Raw genomic sequence first — 22,032 nt, 5'->3', positions numbered from 1 at the left:
TGCGAAGAAAATTCTTTGTCCAATGGGTATGGAGTATAAAAGGATACATGCTTGTCCCAATGACTGCATTTTGTATAGGAAAGAGTTTGAATTTTTGACAAAGTGTCCAAAATGTGGCTTATCACGATACAAGTCAAAAAACAATAGTGAAGATAATGGTCAGATAGAAAAAAATGGATCTGCTTTGAAAGTAGTTTGGTACCTTCCAATAGTGCCCAGACTTAAGCGTTTGTTTGCGAATCCCAAAGATGCTAAAAATCTTAGATGGCATGCAGATGAGAGAAAAATTGACGGGCTGCTTCGTCATCCAGCTGATTCAAAGCAATGGAAAAATATTGATCGACAATTCCCCGAATTTGGTAAAGAGTGTAGAAATCTTAGGCTTGGTTTAGCCACTGATGGAATGAACCCATTTGGTAATCTGAGTACCAATCACAGTTGTTGGCCAGTTATATTGATAATTTACAACTTATCTCCTGCATTGTGCATGAAGAGGAAGTACATGATGTTATCTATGATGATATCTGGTCCAAAGCAGCCTGGAAATGACATAGATGTTTATCTAAGCCCACTAGTTGAAGACTTGAAGGTTTTGTGGGTTGACGGGGTTGAAATATTTGATGCATTCGCTTCAGAGACTTTTATGATGCGTGCAATGTTATTTTGCACCATTAATGACTTTCCTGCTTATGGTAATTTGTCAGGATACAGTGTCAAGGGTCATAAAGCGTGTCCTATATGTGAAGAAAACACTGCAGCTCATCAATTGAAACATGGAAGAAAGACGGTGTATCTGCGTCATCGGAGATTTCTAAAACGTAATCATCCATATCGAAGGTTAAAAAAAGCATTCAATGGAGATCAAGAGAGGGACGAAGCACCAAATCCACTTACTGGCCTTGAAGTTCTTCAAAAAGTTAATAAAATACATCATGTATTTGGGAAAACATCGAAGAAGTCATCTGTAACGACCCCTTGGAAGAAGAAATCAATATTCTTTGATCTTCCATATTGGTCAAAGTTAGATGTTCGACATTGCATAGATGTGATGCATGTAGAAAAGAATGTGTGTGATAGCTTGATTGGTACATTACTCAACATTCAGGGAAAGACAAAAGATGGAGTGAATGCTCGTTTGGATTTGGTTGACATGAATATCCGAGAAGAGTTGGCACCGAAGGAGATTGGTAAACGTACTTATTTGCCCCCTGCATGTTACACAATGTCTAGACAAGAGAAGATAAGTTTTTGTGTATGTTTAAAGAGTATCAAAGTACCACAAGGATACTCTTCAAATATGAAGAGTTTAGTGTCAATGCAGGACTTAAAGCTTGTTGGCATGAAGTCTCACGATTGTCACGTCTTAATGCAACAGTTGTTACCGGTGGCTATTCGTGGAATTTTGCCCAAAAATGTTAGGCACACCATAAACAGGTTGTGTTCATTTTTCTCGTCAATATGTAGTAAAGCCATCCATCCTACAAAGTTAGATGAACTTCAAGGCGAGATTGTTATCATCTTGTGTCAACTAGAGATGTTTTTCCCTCCATCTTTTTTTGACATCATGGTACATTTACTTGTTCATTTGGTTAGAGAAATCAAGTTGTGCGGACCGGTATACTTAAGATGGATGTATCCTATTGAGCGTTATATGAAGATTTTGAAAGGGTACGTTAAAAATCCATATCATCCTGAAGGTTCGATGATTGAAAGGTATATTGCTGAAGAAAGTATCGAGTTTTGTTCAGATTACATGACATCAACGAATCCAATAGGAGTTCCTCGCACAGCATGGTTGAATAAATTTTCTACAAGTAAAAGCATCCGAGGTGTCAATGTGGTGACAAAAGATCGCGAAGAATTGTTGCAAGCGCATCTTTATATATTGAACAACACAGATGAGGTGATCCCTTTTTTGGAAGCACACAAAGCCATTGTTAAGAATAAAAATCCAAGACAATCAGAGAAATGGCAATTGATGGAGCATAACAAAACATTTATGTCTTGGTTCAAATCTGAAATTGACAAAGAGCCACATTCTTCTGAAACTTTATTGTGGCTTGCAAATGGTTTGAAGTTTGATGTCGTGTGTTGTACAGGTTATGAAGTCAATAATTGCACATTCTATACGAAGACTTTGGATGATAAAAGCACAGTACAAAATAGTGGAGTCAGTTTAGAAGCTGAGTCACTTCAATTTTCCACATCAAAAGATCAATCTCCTGTACTTGGATCAATGAGATATTATGGTATAATAGAAGAGATATGGGAGGTTGATTACACCAAGTTTTCCGTTCCATTGTTCAAGTGTAAGTGGTTTGACAATAAGAGTGGTGTGAAAATAGATGACTCGGGTATGACACTGGTTGATTTTCGCAAGGTGGGTTATCGAGACGAACCGTTTATCATGGTACATCAACCATCTCAAGTTTTTTATGTCAAAGATCCTTCGTCTGACCATTGGTATGTTGCTCTTCAAGGCAAAAAACAAATTGAAGTTAACGAAGACAATCTAATTAATATTGATATTGCTGACAACCATTCATTTCAAACTACAACAAAGTTGGATGACCAATCTGTAGTTGACGATGATGTACATGCAATTCGGTCAGATCATGATGAGGGAATATACATATGATGAATCCATATCTTTATGTATGAATTTTCAATTTGGATACTATTACATGTTTTGTTAATTTATATGATATTACATAAGTCTTGAAAGAAAATTTAATGTTGTTATTTATTTTGACAGATATATGGCTGATCATCCACATTCTTCAGGGGATGAGGCTCCCCCACCCAGATCCACTAGAGGACCCACTAGGATGAAACAACTATTAATCAGGAAAAATAGTGGTGAAAGAACTCCGGTGAATGTGAATGTCACCACGGGTGTGGCAACTGGCCCCTATGCAGATGACTTCCGATCATACCTTGGAGTAGTGGCACGTGATAAGATTAGCATTCTCATTCCATCTTTTGATCATGTGTCCGAGGGTGATCGGAACATTATTTGGCAAGATATATTGGTAAGTTAGTTAATAGCATTTGAATTATAATTTGTTTATATTGATAATTTTGTACTAATACAACTTTATTATGTTTTTTTCAGATGACATTTGACATTCCAAATGTCCCAACACTTAGAAATAAGTGTTTGTCAACTGTTGCAGAAAATTTCAGAAACTTTAAAAGCAAGTTGACATCAAGGTACATCTTTGGACACCTTAAACATAAAACTCCATGTAATGCATATAAGTCCATTGATGAGGAGACTTGGCGGGTTTTTAAAGAGAGTCGGATGTCAGAGGAATGGCAGGTTAGTGTAGTTCATATTATTCAATTCCTCATTAACAAATATATATCATATGAACTCATTAATTAATGTGTATGTGACAGGCAATTAGAAGCAAAGCACAAGGAACAAGTGCTAAGAACAAAAACCCCCACCTATTATCTCGTGGTGGGTATAGGAAGCTTGAGGAGAAAATCCTCAAGCAAAAGGCAGATGCTATACCACCATCTCAGAGTGGTAGCCCTCCTCAGCCTCCTTCTCCACCGTCTAGACATGAGAAATGGAAGTTGGCCCGTATGCGACCATCGGGCACCTACTCTTCCGACACTGCACGAGAGATTTCTGAAAAAATTGTAAGTTATCACTGTTCCTAAAATAATAAATATTTTCATTATACATACTACATTAAACTATTTAAAGAATAATGGTGTTTTGTAATGTTACAGGACGCCTTGGTTGAGCAGAGCTCCCAAGGCCAATTCACTCCAGAGGGTCGCCAGGATATTCTTGCTGCTGCAATTGGACGACCTGAGCACCCTGGACGTGTACGTGCTGCAGGTCCTGGAGTAGGCATTACGGATTATTTTGGGAGCTCTTCTCGTCAGCCTTCATATTCGTACAGCGATACACAAAGGATGACAGAAGAGATCACAAAAAAGGTCCGACAAGACCTTATGCAGGAGATCAGGGCCGAGGTGAGGGCTGAATTCCAGATGCTCTACCAGGAGCAGTTTCAGAGCATGCGCCCGATGCAGTCTCCTATAGAGGAACATGTGGTCCCTCCCCCTCCCACAGGTAAACTTAATAAACATTTATGTGCAATTATTTCTATCTCTTGTATAATCTAACATTTACTCTGACAGGGAGAAGCGGCAAAGGAAGTTGTTCCGCATCAGCCATCCCAGAGGATGACATGGACGATGGTAGTCCATGTCTGCTATACATTTTAGAAGAAGATGAGATGGTGCTGGTAGCTCGTGGAACAGAGTTTAGGTCAGCGACTGTATGTCATGGTATGCAACTATTAGAGGATGAGGTGAAGGTCTCAGTGGATGAAATGATCATGCCAGATGCCTCGGTTCCACTGTCCACGGAAGAGATTTTCACTGTGGAACAAGCATATAAGTCGTTTATCACTTGGCCTAAATTTTTGGTTAAACCAGTTTCTGACCCCTCGGTATGAAATTCTTCTTTACACTTCTCAATTTTAAAGGTTTTTGATGTCAAAACTTATCTTATCTTTTCATGTAACAACAGACGCAGGAACAACAGAAGATTCCTCTATCTGAGGATGACCCTCTTTCTTCATTGCATCTACTTGCTGACATCCTTGATGATAAGCCTTTGGAGGTTCAGTATGATGCTAATGTATTTGGGCATGGCTCTGAGGTCCCAATATACCTTAATAGCCAAGATGTCCGTGAGCTTGCGTCGGGAACACAAGAGTTGAATATTTCAATTATTCAACTATGGACGATGTAAGTCTATGACCAATTATTTATATATAAAATTGATTTATATATCAAGTATCCTTATATCAAAGTTAATTTTTGATTTCAGGTATATGTTTGGGGTCGCTAATAAGTTGGGGCGTTCTGATGATTATGGATTCATTGATCCCCAAGAAATTCATGAATCAAATGATTTTGACCATATCAACATGAGTCTGATAAGAAGTTTTGGAAGGGGCAAGAAAATATACTTTTTGCCTTATATATCCGGGTAAGTGAACTTTGTTAACATAATAATGTTCCATATGTGATTTTAATATTTAATAGTTACGTTATTATGAATTTCAGGCGCCATTGGCAACTTCTTGTTATGTCTGTGCAAGACAACTATGCTTTGTGGTTCTGCTCATTGCACAGGCCTCCTCCCACACAACTCAGACAAGCAATTGATTGGTAAGAACCTCAATGTTTGGACTTTCTTTGTTATATAACTGAATGCTAAAACATTTTTTTATATACAGTTCTATTCCAGCAAGTATGATGATGGACGGGAGATCAATTGCTAAGAGTAGAAAGATTGCTTGGATTTCTCTCAAGGTTTGACATATGCTAAAGTCTGACTTTGTTATAATTGTTTTATAACAAATGTTATTCACTAACTATTATCAACTGTGATGATATATTGTAGTGTAACAGACAAAATGGGTCATATGAGTGTGGATACTATGTAATGTATTGGATGACCCATATTGTTCGTTCTCACATCACAAGAAGCTGGGAAACGGTAATATTTAACTTTAACAAATTTTGATTTTTTAACAAATGTTGAATTCATATACACTAATTAAAATGAATTGTCTTTTGCAGAGATTCAAGACTACTACACCAGTTCCTGAGAAGTCACTACTATTCATTAGGAACGCTGCTGCGAAATATATAGTTAGATTATACAATAGCTCTTAGATTTAGATTTAAACAATGCATTTGATTAGATAGAATTTTCTTAGACTCTCTACTTTATTTGATGTTGAAATACATTTGAACATGTGTTTGTTATGTTGAAATTGAATTTCTGTAAATGTTTTTATATGCAGGTCTGTTTTTGTGGTAATGGATATCACAAAAACAGACCTGCAATTTTAAAAAACTGCAGGGGAATATGTCGCGGTTCTAACCACAACCGCGGCATATAGTGCTTCGTTTTTTTCACAAACGAGACATATGGCCGCGGTTATGACACTAACCGCGGCATATTCGTCGGCCTATATGCCGCGGTTGAACCGCGGCATATAGTGCATTTTTTAATTTTTTTTTAAAATTTTTTTAGGGTTTAGGCAGCGGTTCCCTAGACAACCGCGGCATATTCCGCAGCCTATATACCGCGGTTCGAACCGCGGTATAAAGTGTCTGACTTACTACCGCGGCTGAATATGCCGCGGTTCAAGAACCGCGACGTATAGTGAAAATGAACCGCGGTAAAAGCCCTTCGCTGCACTAGTGAACCCATCTTTTTGTTACAATGCATGGTTCATGCGTCAGTGGAGAAGGAAAAACTTTGTATTATACCATTCACTGTTTTTGGTTTCGTGAAGTATAAGAGAGTAGCTAGACTATGTTAGTCCTTATATATGGTTTAGGTGTTGTTCAAGGGAAAGCTTTAGAGTTTTTTTTCTTCTTTTTCCATACATTGCCTTTGACGTGGTTTGGGGAGAGTGGGTTCCAGGGAGTGGTTGCTTTGAGCAAATAATGCCTCGAGAAAGAGGGAGACAAAGATTAGGGTGGAGAGAGTAGAGAGAAATTGGAAGTGAAAGTTGGGTAAAAGCTTTCGCGAGGAGAGAATTGGAGAAAATGAAAAAGAAAAATCCAAAATTTTGATTTAAGTGTATGCCTATATTAACGTGCAAAAGCTTTCGGTAATTATGTTGTCTATTACCAACGGACACAGACCTATGTAATCACCATCTCACATGATCGTAGTAAAGCCTTTAGTATATTAACTTTACCGGAGTCCAAAGGTCTTCGCTGATAATCCTTTAGTAATTAGCGCATTTCCTATAGTAAAGAGTTGGGTTGTTTTTCCTCGCATGCGTATAACACATGAAGAAGAGCTTTCTTTTGCATGGCTTAGGAAAATACAACTATATACATTAAACTCACCGTTTTACATCTCTAGACATTAGTGTTATTTTAGGAAAATGTTTTAAATTAGAGAGGGAGTTGGGCCGGATTTGAATGTATAATAGTCTAGGGCTTTAGGGAGTATTTAGTTTATACGTTTAGGTTAAGACTAGAAAACAAAACACACTAAGCAGCCGAGTGAGTTGGAGAGAAAACCCTAGCTCTATCTTTTTCAAACTGTGAGAGAGGGTTTGAGGGGTTGAGGGAGAGAAAGCCTCGCTCCTTGGATCTGGTGGCAGTCCAATGAGCGTGTGGTGATTCCTAGAGGGAGTGAGCATCCTAGGAATGATTTTGGGCATTCAAAGAACCGTAAAGAACCGTAAAGAACTCTCTAAACACCCAGGTAAGGGGAGTAGCTACGGTGTATGATTTGTAATGGGCTTGGGTGGTGCTTTTGATATTACTTTCGCTGTTACAGTTAGATGGTTGTTTGTGAATGAGTGCGTTATGTAAATATGTTGAACGATTTCTAATGTTTGAAAACCCTTCTTGTATGGCGGGTGTATTATGGTTAGGGCTGTTTACTCTCTAAACTAAACTGGGTTAGGGTTTAAAAGTCTCAGGTTGAGGGAATGGAGAACCCTGTAACGTATTGGGTGGTATTGGGTATTGGGGGATAAGAGTAAGAAAGCTATGGTTACGGGTTGGAAATCATGGGTGTTGTGTAGAAATACATGAGGAGATAAAGGAGTGGAGTAAAGGAAGGGAAGTAGACTCACTGTAAAGGTTTTGAGAGGGAGTGTGTGAATGGAATGAAGGGTGTAAGCGGGCGGTGTGTGAATGTGTGTGTGAAGTTAAAGTAAGAGAGTTTCGGGTTATTGTGCGTAGGAGGAGGAATAAGAAAGAAGTAGTGGTGCGTGTTGGTAAAATGGATAAATTAGGGAGTGTAAAATGACGAGAAAGAGAGGAGACTTTGCATGGAGCCTTGGTTACGTGAATAGGGAGTGACGTGAGAGAGAGATTGTGAGTGAATGTGCAAGAGGAAGAAGCTATAGAAAGTGTTATGATAGGTTAGGGTTTTATGAGTAAGGAGGGAAGTTGGGTTCATTAGTGCAATGAAGGGAAACGACATCGGTTGTTTTTGACAATACGTTTCGGTTGTGGAACCGAGACATATACGGACGAGATAAAAAGATAGGAGACTTTTGGTCTCGGTTCCAACCGAGGTAATATCTCAAAGGATACTGCCTCGGTTCTTCAACAATCGAAGTAGTAAGGAAGAAAAAAAAGGGGGAGGGTGGAGCTATGGCACCGGTTCTAGGTTGAACCGCTGCCAAAGCCCCTTTGTCTTTTAAAAAAAATCAGTATTGGAGAAAGAACTGATCTTGAAAGAAAGGGAAACTCTTGATGTGTTGAAAGAATTGGAAAGTATCAAAAAGCTTGTTGAAGAATTGAAATCAAAGATACAGAAGGAACAGTTTGAAGTGAACTTGAATCTTCAGCTTGGCGAATGTGATAGAAAATCAGTTGTTGAAGAGAATGAAGAAAAGGAAAACCAGATGAGTCAATTGAATGTTCTTCAACATTTCAGACAAGGTTTTTCTTCCCATCTTCCATCTGTGTCGGGTTTAATATTACAGGAATTGAAGCATGCCAAGTTGAATTTAACCAGAACTACTGTTGATCTCGCTGATGTCCAAACTTCTGTCGAATCTCTAAATAAGAAGTTAGAGAAGGAAAGAATCTCACTTGAGAAAACGCGTGAGAGGTTAGCTCAAAATACTTCAAAAATATCTTCTCCTAAGGAAGAGCTAAACCATACCAGATTAAGGCTGCTAATAGCAAAAGGGGTTGAAATTAAAGATGCTTCAGATGATCCTTCGGTTATTACTAGAGAGCTCCAGCGATTGAGTTTTGAGGCCGAGAATTTCAAAATAATGGGAGAATCTGCAAAAGCAGAAGTTCTGAGAACAATGTCTGAGATTGAACAGACAAAAACCATGATAAGAACGGCTAAAATCAGATTGGTTGCTGCCAGGAAAATGAAAGAAGTTGCAGAAGCTTTTGCCCTTGTAGAAATTAACGCATTATCTAATAATGAAAATGAGAGTTTACCTGAAAATCATATTATTCTTTCATTTAAAGAGTATATCGTTCTGACATGCAAAGCCCATGATGCAGAGGAACAATCTAGGAAGAGAGTTACAAATGCAATGCTTGAAGTTGATGAAACAAATTTGTCAAACGTGAACATTTTGAAAAGGGTAGAAGAAGCTAAAGAGGAAGTTAAAACCAGCAAGAAGGCCCTTTTGCAATGACTTAAGCAACATAACAAGCAAACTTGTTGACCTAACACAGAAATGCAGATTCAAGAACAAACAAAAAAATTGAATATCATTCAGACCTTTAACAAACAGTTCATAAGCAAAAACTGAACTATTGAAACCAGCCAAGCAATGCTCCACCAGTGGCGCACCAACATGTTCAAAAATATCCAGCTGAAAAATCAGATCCGAAAGTGCATCAAACACCGAGGAATATTCAGTTGAAAAGAAAGAGATTACTAAAGTGTAATTAGAGGAAATTTCTGGACTTCTATGTAATTTTGAATAAAATAAAAAGGGTTGAAATGTAATTTTGGGCCAGTTTAAATATGCTAGATATTTTAAAAGATAATTTAGAGAAAATATATCTTAAGATATTTTATTTGATATTGTTAAATAATTACCTTATTTAACTATATCAATAAGAATCAAAAGATCATATTTGTCAAATCTTTTCGAATCTAGAAAAGATATTATCAAATATTCTCAAAAACTAACTAAATTTGTTGAATATTTGAAAGATATTAGATATAAGATAGAAGATCTTATCAACAGAAAATTCAGAGTCCAAGCCTAATCAAGCCTATATAAAGAGACCTAAGGGAGAAAGAAATTATAACTCATTCATTCTCATACTCCTCTACTGGAAGCATTCATCCACCACTCCTCTCACTTTTATTTTGCCATGTATTCTACTCCATCCATGGAGGGCTAAGCTTCTAGGGCTATTCCATTGTAATTTCATTATGGATTTTGAGGTTAAGTTGAATTAATGCAATTGTTTGTTTTGATTATTGATTTGAGTTGCTCTCTTTCTATGTCTTTCATCTCTCAATCATATTAAAAGCAATGATTTTTGCATCATAAGGTGTTTGAATCTACATGCATATTAATCATATGAGTCCAAGGGTTTCCATGTTTGATTGAGAATCTACTTTGATTAAATTTAGAAACTTTCATATGATTAAACGGGTTTTTGCTATCAATTGATAATGTACTTTGATTAGTGGCAATAATTTCAACTATAATTAATTGACAATTTACTTTGATTAATTAACTTTTAATTTGGTTAGGAGATTTAAGAATAGACATGATTAAACACAATAGAATTTGATTGAGAATGTACTTTGTTTGAATTCATTGTGAATAATAGAAAGATCTTGCATTTCATTGAGAATCTACTTTGGTTAACTACATTATCGCCCTCAAATTAATTAAGAATTTACTTTAATTAATTTGAAACTTGAACAATAATCAATTGAACAATTATTTGTGGATAACCGATGATGAATCTATCTTGGAAAAGGAGTGGAATTAGCCTATTTCATCATAATTGTTTCTAAATTTCCTTTTTCTTCTTCAAACATTAATTCCATTAGCACAGTTTCTCACTTTCATTCTTGATCATTGCATAGCATTCATAAGATCCAAATATTGAAAAGCAATTTCGTATTCGTTGGGAGACGACTCAAGGTTACTTTAACTCTATCTACTTTCTTGACTACTAACTTAGCAATACTGAAGTTACCTTGAAAAGTAGTATTAATTTGATAGTTTCAACAATAGCATATCAAATTTGGCGCCGTTGCTGGGGAATACGGTTAGTATTTTGAATATTTTGATTCTTATTTTGATTCTTTTTTTTATCTTTATTTGTTTTTTTATTTAACGCAAATACATTTAAGTTAGTTTGAGTTATTTTATAGCCTTTAGTTATTCTTATTGTTAGATAAATCTTTGTGCTTGTTTTAATTAAGAATTTCTCTTAGAAATACTTGAGGTCAGTTTGAATATACTCTGTCTAGGAAAGACTTGGTACTTAAGTTGTCCATTGAGATACACCTCTCTTTCTTGGGAGTGAACCCAAACAAAGTCTCTCTTATCTTTTATTTGAAATCTTTCTCTAAAGCAAGAATAAAAGAAAAAAAAAAGAGAAGTCAAGAACAGAAAAACAACTTCAAGCAGACTACGCAGTGCATGACTTGAGCTAACTCGGGAGAATTTTATCAAATTAACCCGGAAGTTGAAAGAAATTTGTGTAAGTTGCGAAAAAGTTTGAAATTTGGGTGTTCTACTAAGGGAACACTTCCTACATCTGAAGTCATTCCACCTTCATTATCTCCAGTCACAAATATACCATATAATCCTTTACCTGGTCCTAACCCAAACAAAATGGCACAAAGAACAATCAGACAACTAGCCACCTCCAACAATACAGTTATCCACAATAACATTGAATATCCTAATGAGGAGTGGGAGTCGAGACCTGACTTATTAAATGCGCAACCAAAATTCAGTGGGTTATCAAGGGAGAATCCACACAAACACCTTAGACAGTTCCACATGTTGTGTGAAAATTTTAGATCTCCCAAGATCATGATAGAAAATCTGAAGATGAGAGCTTTTCCCTTTAGTCTTCAAGGAGCAGCCCAGGATTGGTGGTATTATCTCTCTACACGGATTACTAATTGGGAGAATAGAAAGACCTTTTCTTGAAAAATATTTCCCAGCATCTCGAGTATCTGCCATCCGTAGAGAGATACAAGATATAAGGTAAAGAGATAGAGAAACGCTTAGCGAATATTGGGAGAGATTCAACAAATTTTGTGCTTTATGCCCTCAATTTCAAATAGAATATTTCATTTTAAGCTTTTATGAAGGCTTAAGTACAACTGATAGGTCATGGGCAGATGCTGCAAGTGGAGGATCCTTCTTAGACAGATCACCGAAAGACGTTATAGATCTAATAGAGCGAAAGACAGTAGATAGCCAGCAGTTTGAAATAAGAGCACATTTAGTGACCCTGTTAAAAGGAGTTTATGAGATGGAAACTAGTTCAGTAAAGATGATAAATGAAAGAACAGACGGACTAGAGAAAAAGCTCAACAAAATTGTGAGCTTGATTAAAACTTCAAATCCACAAGTTTCTAAGGTGTATGGAATTTTCTCTTCAACAAGACATTATACTGAGAAATGTCCTAGTCTAACAGAAACTACTATGGAGGAACCATCTCAAGCTTTTGTTGCAAACATGTTTGGAGGCAATAAACCATATTAGCAACACAAACAACCTTATGTTCCACCTCAGCAAAGGCAACAATTCCAACATGAAATGTCACTGCAAGATTCCATGAAGATATAGTTGAGCAAAATTCAGAAATTAAGAAATCAATTGTAGAATTGACTTAGAGGATGGATAAGTTAGAGGCTAAGGAGTCAAATAAATTGTCTGCACAAAAAATGATCAACCTGCGAAATGTAAATGCCATTACTTTAAGAACGAGGAAGCAAGTACAAGGCTCTGAGGGAGCCCAAGAGGATGAAGATAAGGAGAAAGAAGAAACCCAAATTGACGACAATGGAGTACCAAGTGAACCATCACCTAAGACTATCGCTAATAAATCCAGGTTAGTATCCTCTAACTCTTCTTCTAAATATTCTTCTTCATCTTATTCTCCACCTCCACTATATCCAAATCGGTTGAAGCCGAGAAACAAAAAAATGGAGGAATTAGACCAAGAGATCTTAAATACTTTCAAAAAGGTGGAGATCAACATTCCCTTTCTAGATTGTTAAGCAAATCTCTAAATATGCCAAGTTTTTGAAAGAACTTTGCACAAATAAAAGGCGTATTAGGGATAATGAGGTTGTGAATTTGGGACAAAACGTGTCTAGTTTAGTTAAGAAACATATTGAGATACCATACAAATGCAGGGATCCATGTATGTTTTTTGTTCCTTGTGTTATTGGAAGTTCAAGGTTTGACAATGCCATGTTAGATTTAGGAGCTTCTATAAATGTAATGCCTTTATCAGTGTTTATTTCTCTATCTCTAGGACCTCTTAAGACTACTGGTGTGGTCATTCAACTGGCCAACCGTAGCATAGTTAACCTTGCAGGTGTGCTTGAGGACATCCTTGTCCGAGTAGACAAGTTAATTTTTCCTGCAGATTTCTACATCTTGGATATGAAGGATGAGGAAGGACTCAAGTCATCAATTATTATCTTGGGAAGACCTTTCATGATGACAACACGAACCAAGATAGATGTGCATGCAGGAACATTGACCATGGAGATAGGAGACGAGAAGATGCATTTTAACGTATTGGAAGCCATGAAGCACCCAATGGAAGAGCATTCTCTGTTTTGTATTGATGTATTAAGTGATGTTGTAAACAATTTTTCTTTTAGTTTCTAGACGTTTTTTTAACTTTTTCTCCATCTTTGGATTTTTTTTTTCAAATATGTCGTACCTAACTATGGACGACGAAGAAAATTGCAAAGCATGTGATATTGAGGACACAATGTTAATAGATGATACCTCTGTGGCGTCCGAGTGTGATGTTGAGGTGACTGAGATTACCTTAGGCAGTAAAATGTTGCCATTTGTGGTACAACCACCCATTTTAGAGTTGAAACCTTTACCATCCCATTTAAAATATGCTTATCTTGAGAAGGATGGGAAACTCCCTATTATTATATTTTCACTACTTATTGATGAGTAGGAAAAACAACTGTTACAGTTTCTTAGAGATCACAAGAAAGCAATAGGCTAGACTTTGGCAGATATTCCTGGTATTAGCCCTTCTTTTTGTATGCACAAAATACTTTTGGAGGAGGATGTTAAACTAGTGAGACAACCTCAAAGAAGACTTAATCCTCAATTGGTGGAGGTTGTGAAGAAAGAGGTCACCAAGTTGCTACAAGCAGGTATTATATATCCCATTTCTGATAACACTTGGGTAAGCCCTATACATGTGGTTCCCAAGAAATTTGGAATCATAGTGGTAAAGAACGAGAAGGATGAGTTGATTCCTACTCGTATTCAGACTAGTTGGAGGGTTTGTATTGACTATAAGAGATTGAACCAAGTCACTCGAAAGGACCACTTTCCTTTGTCATTCATGAATCAGATGCTAGACCGTTTGGCAAGTAAGTCACATTATTGTTTTCTAGATAGATTCTCTGGGTATTTTCAAATCTGTATAGCCCTGGAGGACCAACATAAGACTACCTTCACTTTTCCTTTTGGTACATATGTTTATCGGAAGATGTCATTTTCCCTTTGCAATGCTCCTGGTACGTTTCAGCGATGTATGCTAAGTATTTTTACAGACTTATTGGAGCATTGTATTGAGGTTTTTATGGATGATTTCAGTGTGTATGGTTCATCTTTTGATAATTGTTTACCTAATCTTGTAAGAGTTTTGCAGAGATGTGAAGAAACTAACCTTGTTTTGAATTTTGAAAAGTATCATTTTAGGGTGGAACAAGGTATAGTTTTGGGTCACGTTGTTTTCCAAGAATGATATATCTATAGATCTTGCTAAAATTGATGTCATTTCACAATTACCTTACCCCTCTTTTGTACGAGAGGTTAGATCTTTTCTGGGACATGTAGGGTTTTATAGGAGGTTTATACAGGACTTTAGCAAGATAGTTAATCTTGTCTCTAACTTACCTCAGAAGGACATACCATTTGACTTTGGAGAGAGGTGCAAAGCCATTTTTGATTCCTTGAAAAGACTCCTATCATTCAACCACCTGATTTGACATTGGATACTGCACAGGCAAATTATACCACAATTGAGAAGGAATTACTAGCTGTTGTATTTGCCTTAGATAAATTTAGATTGTACATACTTGGATCCAAGGTAATTGTTTATACAGATCATGTTGCATTGAAATTCCTTCTAAAGAAAGCAGATTCCAAACCAAGGTTGATCAGATGGATGCTACTGCTCAGAGAGTTTGACATTGAGATTCAAGACAGAAGTGGAGCTCATAATCTAGTAGCAGACCATCTTAGTAGGATTGAAAAATAAGATGATGAAATTCCTATTCAGGATGATTTTCCTGATGAAATCCTACTAGCATTGACTATTGTAAAAGGTATGTATCATGAACGTTGGTTTGCTGACATTGTTAATTATTTGGCCGTTTCACCTATTCCTCCATCTTTCTCCAAATTTGAGAAGGCCAAATTGAAAAGTGAGGCGAAGTATTATGTATGTGATGAATCATTCTTATGGTGCATTGGTAGTGACCAAGTCATAAGGAGGTGTGTTCCTGACATAGAGATACCTTCTATGCTTGAATTTTGTCATTCATCACCTTTTGGAGGACATTATGACACACAAAGGACAGGAAGGAAGGTGTTGAATTGTGGATTATATTGGCCTACCATCTTTAGAGATGCATGGGGGATATATGAAAATTGTAAGCAATGTTAGAAGGCAGCCAGATCCATCACCAGAAGGGAAGAGATGCCTCAACAACCCATACTATATTGTGAGGTATTTGATATTTGGGGTATTGATTTCATGGGTCCTTTTCCTTCCTCTTCTGGATTTACTTATATTTTACTTGTTGTAGACTATGTTTCCAAGTGGGTGAAAGCCATAGCTACAAGGACTAATGATGCTTGAGTTGTTATGAGTTTTGTCAGGTCTAACATTTTCTGTAGGTTCGGAATACCACGAGCCATTATTAGTGATTAGGGGACCCACTTTTGCAATAAGCTGTTAGAGAATATGTTGAAAAAGTATGGGGTGACGCATCACATTGCTACACCATATCACCCCCAAACTAATGGATAAGCTAAGGTCTCTAATAGAGAGATCAAGAAGATATTGCTAAAGCTAGTGAAGCCAAATAGGAAGGATTGGGCTGCAAGATTGGATGATGCACTTTGGGCACATCGGATGACCTTCAAAGTACTAATAGGCATGTCACCTTTCAGGGTTGTTTTGGGAAAGGCTTGCCATCTACCTGTGGAGATTCAACATCGAGCCTATTGGGCTATGAAAGCTTGTAACTTGGACATGGATGGAGCAAGGAAAGAGCGAAAGCTCCAATTGCAAGAACTAAAGGAGATTAGGCTCACAACTTATGAAAACTCGAAGTTCTACAAAGAGAAAACCAAGAAATTCCATGACCAAAAGCTTGTGACCAAAAAGGATTTCAACATAGGTCAAAAGGTGTTATTGTACAAGTCTAGGGTAGGGCCTATGAGTGGTAAATTGCGCTCCAAATGGGAAGGCTCATTCATTGTAACCCAAGTATTTTCCTATGCAGCAGTGGAAATCAAGGAAGAATCTTCTGACAGAATCTTCAAAGTTAATGGCCATCGTGTGTGGACATTCAATGAAAATCAAGACATGCTGAACAAAACGATGGGTGGGATGAATTTGACCACTCCAACACTCATTTCACCATGAAGGAGGTAAGTACCTTTCTACTTTCCCTTTGCATTCTATATAAGGCATACATTGAGGACAATGCATAGTTTAAGTGTGAGGGTGTGGGAAACAATTTGATTTGTTCCCCCATTTTGTTTTTTTTTAATAAATATTTGCAATGAATTTGAGAGTTTGAATCAGTAATTGGGATGATAATGAAATTAAGGAAAAAAATGAGTCATGTTGATATGAGTCGGTTGCTTCTATGATTTGCTGATTGACACTAGTACAAAAACAACGTATAACGTCACACGTTCAACGTCCAACTACTGAATAACCAACGTTAAAAATGAGCGGTGACATTTTTGTAAATAAATGCAATTATTAAACATCATTTAGAATTGTAATTCGACGTAAAAGAATATAAAACGTCGAATGCCCTTTAAATTCGACGTTAAAAGGTTAGTGAATTCAATAAAAATTTGAGCGGAAGATTGAAAATTCATTCACTTTATCTTAGGGCGCGATACCCCTTCTCTTCTCAAATTTTTCTCGAACGAAGTTTGACGAGCATCACATGTAATGTTTTTTTCATTTGATACAAATGCATGTTAATTAACTACTTTATGTATGATTTTTTTTTTTAACCGATTATTTGCGTGCTCTTGTCCTTCATAGGCACACTCTACTTTCTCTCTCACTGGTGACGAAACTTTATTCCGATGAACCCACCTTTTGAAGAAGGTTAGTTTTCGTTTTTCGTTTTGAAGAACTTGCGTGTTGAACTTGTCTGTTGTTTTTTTGTTGAACTTGTTTGTTGTTGTTGTTTGGTTGAACTTATTTATTGTTGTTTGATTGAACTTTGTTGTTGATACTACACTACACGTTCATAGTTCATGCTTTATAAAATATCAAAAACTGAAATTTGTTGTTTTTCTGCTTTTCAGATTTCATAGAGTTGTAAACAAGGATCAATATTAATTAAAAAAATTGATTAACGTCGAATATTAACAAAATTCGACATTAACATTAACGTTAACGTCGTATATTGAAAAGATTCGACGTTAATTTACGTCGAATTTTTTAAATTCGACCTCAATTTAACTTCTCCTGATATGACATCGTTCGCGATTTTGCCGTTAAAAGCCCAAAATTTCAACGTTGTATGCGATTTTTGTACTAGTGTGAGTAGATTTGAGAATTTCTTGATTAAATTTTTTGTGAAAGAAATTTGAACTATCTGAATTTTGGGTTCAATGTTAAGGAGCTCAATAGAAATCATCATTAACAAAAATTATAATATTTTTCAAAATTCATTTAAATATACTTATGACAATATATATATATATATATATATATATATATATATATATATATATATATTTTGTTTTATTATTCTAGAGTAATGTTTTATATTTTAAATATTCTCTCGGAGTCCTAGTACTACGTGACAATAAAAATAATGGTTCTGTTGATGAAACTAACGATAATAATATTATAATACTATTAATAAAATAAAATAACAAGATTGTGTATATTACCTGCGTTTTCATGAATCAAAGTAGTTCTTTTGAAATATAATAAATTTTAACTATTTCTAATTTTTTTAATATTATTTTCCTAAAGTATTTGAACGTAATAAATCATTATCAGATATAGTTTTTATTTTGTCAATTTAATAACGAGGAAATTTCAAGAAAAATATTAGGTAATCACGAAAATTTAATATAATTAGTTGATCTATATGTGAATTCATTTTATATATATATATATATATATATATATATATATATATATATAAGTAGAAATACTGATAATTCTAAAATTAATAATAATAATTAATAATATTATTACATAATAATAAGATAATGAAAAAACCAAAATATACTTATATATTTAGTATTTTTATGGTAAGAGTTTAAAATATTGTGTTTTAGAACTAGTATGTTTGAAATAATGAGATTTAATTATTTTAATAATAAAAGTTTAAAGAGTAAATAGAATTTTTATAAATAATTTTCACTATCTTAAAATTATAATATTTTTAAATTTTTTTTTTTCTCTAGAGCTATCTAATTTCTATCTTGAGTTTCTAACTGTCAATTCATCTATTTGAATATAGAGGCTGTAGATTGATTATTGAGACAAACTCTCCACTTTTATTTATTTAGTTTTTCCAATAGAATAAGTTGGTTTATGTCATTTTCTTCGGTTTTTTTGTTCTTCGTTTGTATGTAGACCATCTTGATTTACATGTGGTGTTTGACTCTTTTATAAGATTTTCTACTGATTAGTGATCTTAATGGTGTGTCATTATTGTATTTGTGTTGTTCGTAGGAACAGATAAAGCTTCATGTGCGTCTAAAGGTGTTTTGAGGGTTTTTGACTTATTGATCTGTCCTTTAGGTAATGGAAGCTAATTGCATTAAAGTTATAGATGTTTTGAGATTTGTAATTTTCATTTTTAAGTTGTATAATAATGTTTGATTTGCTAATGTTGGTTTATTCTAAATGTTACTTTTTTGAATTTATTGGTTGAGTAGAGTTGACTTGGGAAATGAGGACCTGATCAATTGATATTGCCGTAACATTAAAATTTGTTTTTGACTCAAGTACTAAGGAGGAAATATCAATTTGACCATCTGAACAGGTTCCACTTTCATAAATCGCAAGATTTTCATTTGTTGATATATGATATAGCATTGAGCGGTGGCAAGCTACCTTGAGTGCCAGTTTATTGCATAGGTCTGAGAGCACTTTAGTTTTAGATTGTTGAGTGCTAGTCTTGTACCGTGAGCGTAGAAAAATGTGAATGTTTTGGTGTTAAGCGATAGTAGGGCACCATGACATTTTCCACTACAAGTCTAGAGAAATTTTAGTTCCAAGATGTTGAGCAGTAAAAAGGTACCGCTGAGCGCTAAGACTGTCGCTAAGTGCTAGGATTATCGCTAAGCGCTAGGATTATCGCTAAGCGCCAGGATTATCGCTAAGCGCCATCTTTTACGAAAGGTTTGGCATTGAGCGCCACCTCTAAGCGGCAATGTATATGTTAAAATTTTCTTATGCTTTGACTTGTTTGAGATTGATTTACCATGGTTTTTCTGTATGTTTAAGATGTATTATGATGTTCTTATGGATCGAAAACATTGTTGTGAATATGTCTGGTAAATGTTGTGGAAGAAATTTCAAGGAGAAGTTTCTTGTGGTGATTTCGGTAGTGTATGTATTGATATATGGATTTCGTATTAAGAGTTATCTTGTCACTAAACTAACCATAGAATCAAGTAGAGAAGGGTGGGGTATGTGGTGAGAGGAGCACGGGGTCCTAGTCTAGGGCCTTTACCATGGTCCAAGATGTTAATAGATTAACCTTCTGTGTGGTTGGATGAAACCCATTAATTGGCAATGGCTCTACAGAGCAGTAGAGGCTACCACAAGTGCATAACTTGCGAAATTATGATATCAATACATGTATCTGAATGGTCGAGTCTAGTATGAATAAGCATATGTGCAAGGATTGTTGATATCAATGATTTACTTGTGTGAATATCTCTATACCTATTATATGATTGCTCTTTTTGCACATTAGCTTACCCTTTCTTATGTGTTTGGTTGTCTATGTTCTATTTGTTTGCAGTGATCACCTTAATGGTGTGAGCACATGAGGAAGAAGTAGTGGATCTAGTGTAGGATAAAAGTATGTAGTGTAAGGATGATCTGGTCATGCTTATGTTTTTTTTTTTAGAAATTTATTATGATTTTGAATTAGTGTAATAATATATTTTAGTTGTATAGGTTCTTTGTGTATTGTTTCGGTTGAATTGGTCGAGGGTTGGTCGTCTTTCCTTGCTCTGCTCTCTTTCGATCGTCCAATCCTTTTCGAGAATGCAATCCACTCCGAAAGGTTGCTGACTTGTAGAAGACACTCTGACACTCAAGTCAGATATCTTTTTCAAAGAGGCTTTTATTTTATTACGATATATCAAGGTTATTTTGCATGGACATCAATCATATATTTATAGGACTTGTGGCAACCAAGCCCATTGATTAACCATTAATACCGTATATTCATATTTGATATGGCAATAATGTCGTATATTCATTTTTTATACGACAATCAAACCATTAATACATGTTAACCGCCCATAAATGATCGTTAACTCTGATCGATATATTTCATATAGTACATAAGTCCCTTAAGCCCAAGCAAGCTCTTTATTGAAAGAGATTCGCAGGGATTATTATGAGCTTTAAGAGAGGTTGCTCACGTTGTATTTAGAGAGTCTATTTTCGATGCGTTTTAAGTCTTCATTCCTCTCTGCACCGAATGACAGACTCTAGGAGTTCTCTTCGAAACGGTTCCCTAGATTAAGCAGGAAACGCTAGGATTTCTCTTTGGAACTATTTCCTAGGTTGAGTGTACGAGTTCTCTTTGGAACTTTATAATGAGACGCCATTAGAACCTGACAAGGTTGAACTTTGGTGGTCCAACTGACCAAGTGGTAAGGGATTGAACATTCATGTGCAGGATATTTTTACTCACAAAAATATGCGTTAAATAAAATATTCAATATTTTATTTTTATAATGAGAAGCTATTATAACCTGATAAGGTTGAATGTTGGTGGTCCAATCGACCAAGCGGTAAGGGATTAAACCTTCATGTGCAGGTTATTTTTACTCACCAAAATATGTGTTAAATAAATTATTCAATATTTTATTTTTATAATGAGAAGTCATTAGAACCTGATAAGATTGAACTATTTTTATAATGAAAAGTCATTAGAACCTAGGTTGAACTTTGGTGGTCCAACTGACCAAGTGGTAAGAGATTGAACCTTCCTGTGTAGGATATTTGTACTCATAAAAATATATATGGGTTAAACACAATATTTAATATTTTATAATCTTCTTTTATAATGAAGAGTCATTTTGGAACCTGACAAGGTTGAACGTTGGTGGTCCAACTGAGGACGCAGTAAGGGATTGAACCTTCCTGAAAGTTATAAAAACAAAAGACATGCCTTTAGAATTTATTATGAAATTTTTTTTCTTGTTGCAAAACCTGGTATTGCCCGAAGTAGCAATGACGAGACTGAGTGCACGTCTGGTTCTTCGTGGTTTAATGGAGATATCATTCGACCCATGGTGGACACCAAATATTTCGATTGAATTGATCGAAGATCGATCATCCTTCCTTGTCATATATTTTTTTAGTGGAAACATGTACATATATTTTTTTATTATAATTATATTTGATATTATTGTAATATATATATATATATATATATATATATATATATATATATATATATATATATATATATATATATATATGAGTTATATGTTAAATATTAGAGGTGTGATGTGTCTTTTTAATAGTTATATGATGTTATTTTTATTACATTAAAATAAAATAATTAAAACAATAATTTTATTAGAATGATTAAAAATTGTATATGGCGTTTATTTTTAAATACATAAATCATATAATTATGTTTGAGTAAAAAGGTTACTAGAGGTTGTACAGTATTTTAATAAATAAAAAATTACTTTTATTTTGCTAAAGAATAAAATTGTACAAGTACTTATATTTCATTAACTTATTAGTTATACAATTTTTTGCAACATGGTTAATTAGTTTTAAACTTTAACAAATAA

General features: G+C 35.2%; 1 pseudogene; it reads left to right on the top strand.

Moving 5' to 3' along the window:
- The first annotated feature begins 7,499 nt into the window (after nt 1-7,499).
- Nucleotides 7,500-9,215, top strand: LOC124827106 (WEB family protein At2g38370-like; annotated as a pseudogene).
- The last annotated feature ends 12,817 nt before the right edge of the window (nt 9,216-22,032 follow it).

Source organism: Vigna umbellata, chromosome 1 (assembly GCF_029865625.1).
Source record: "Vigna umbellata cultivar VRB3 chromosome 1, Vumbellata_1.0, whole genome shotgun sequence".
In the NCBI taxonomy this organism is placed as follows: Eukaryota; Viridiplantae; Streptophyta; class Magnoliopsida; order Fabales; family Fabaceae; genus Vigna; species Vigna umbellata.
This window is presented reverse-complemented; position numbering and strand designations above follow the sequence as displayed.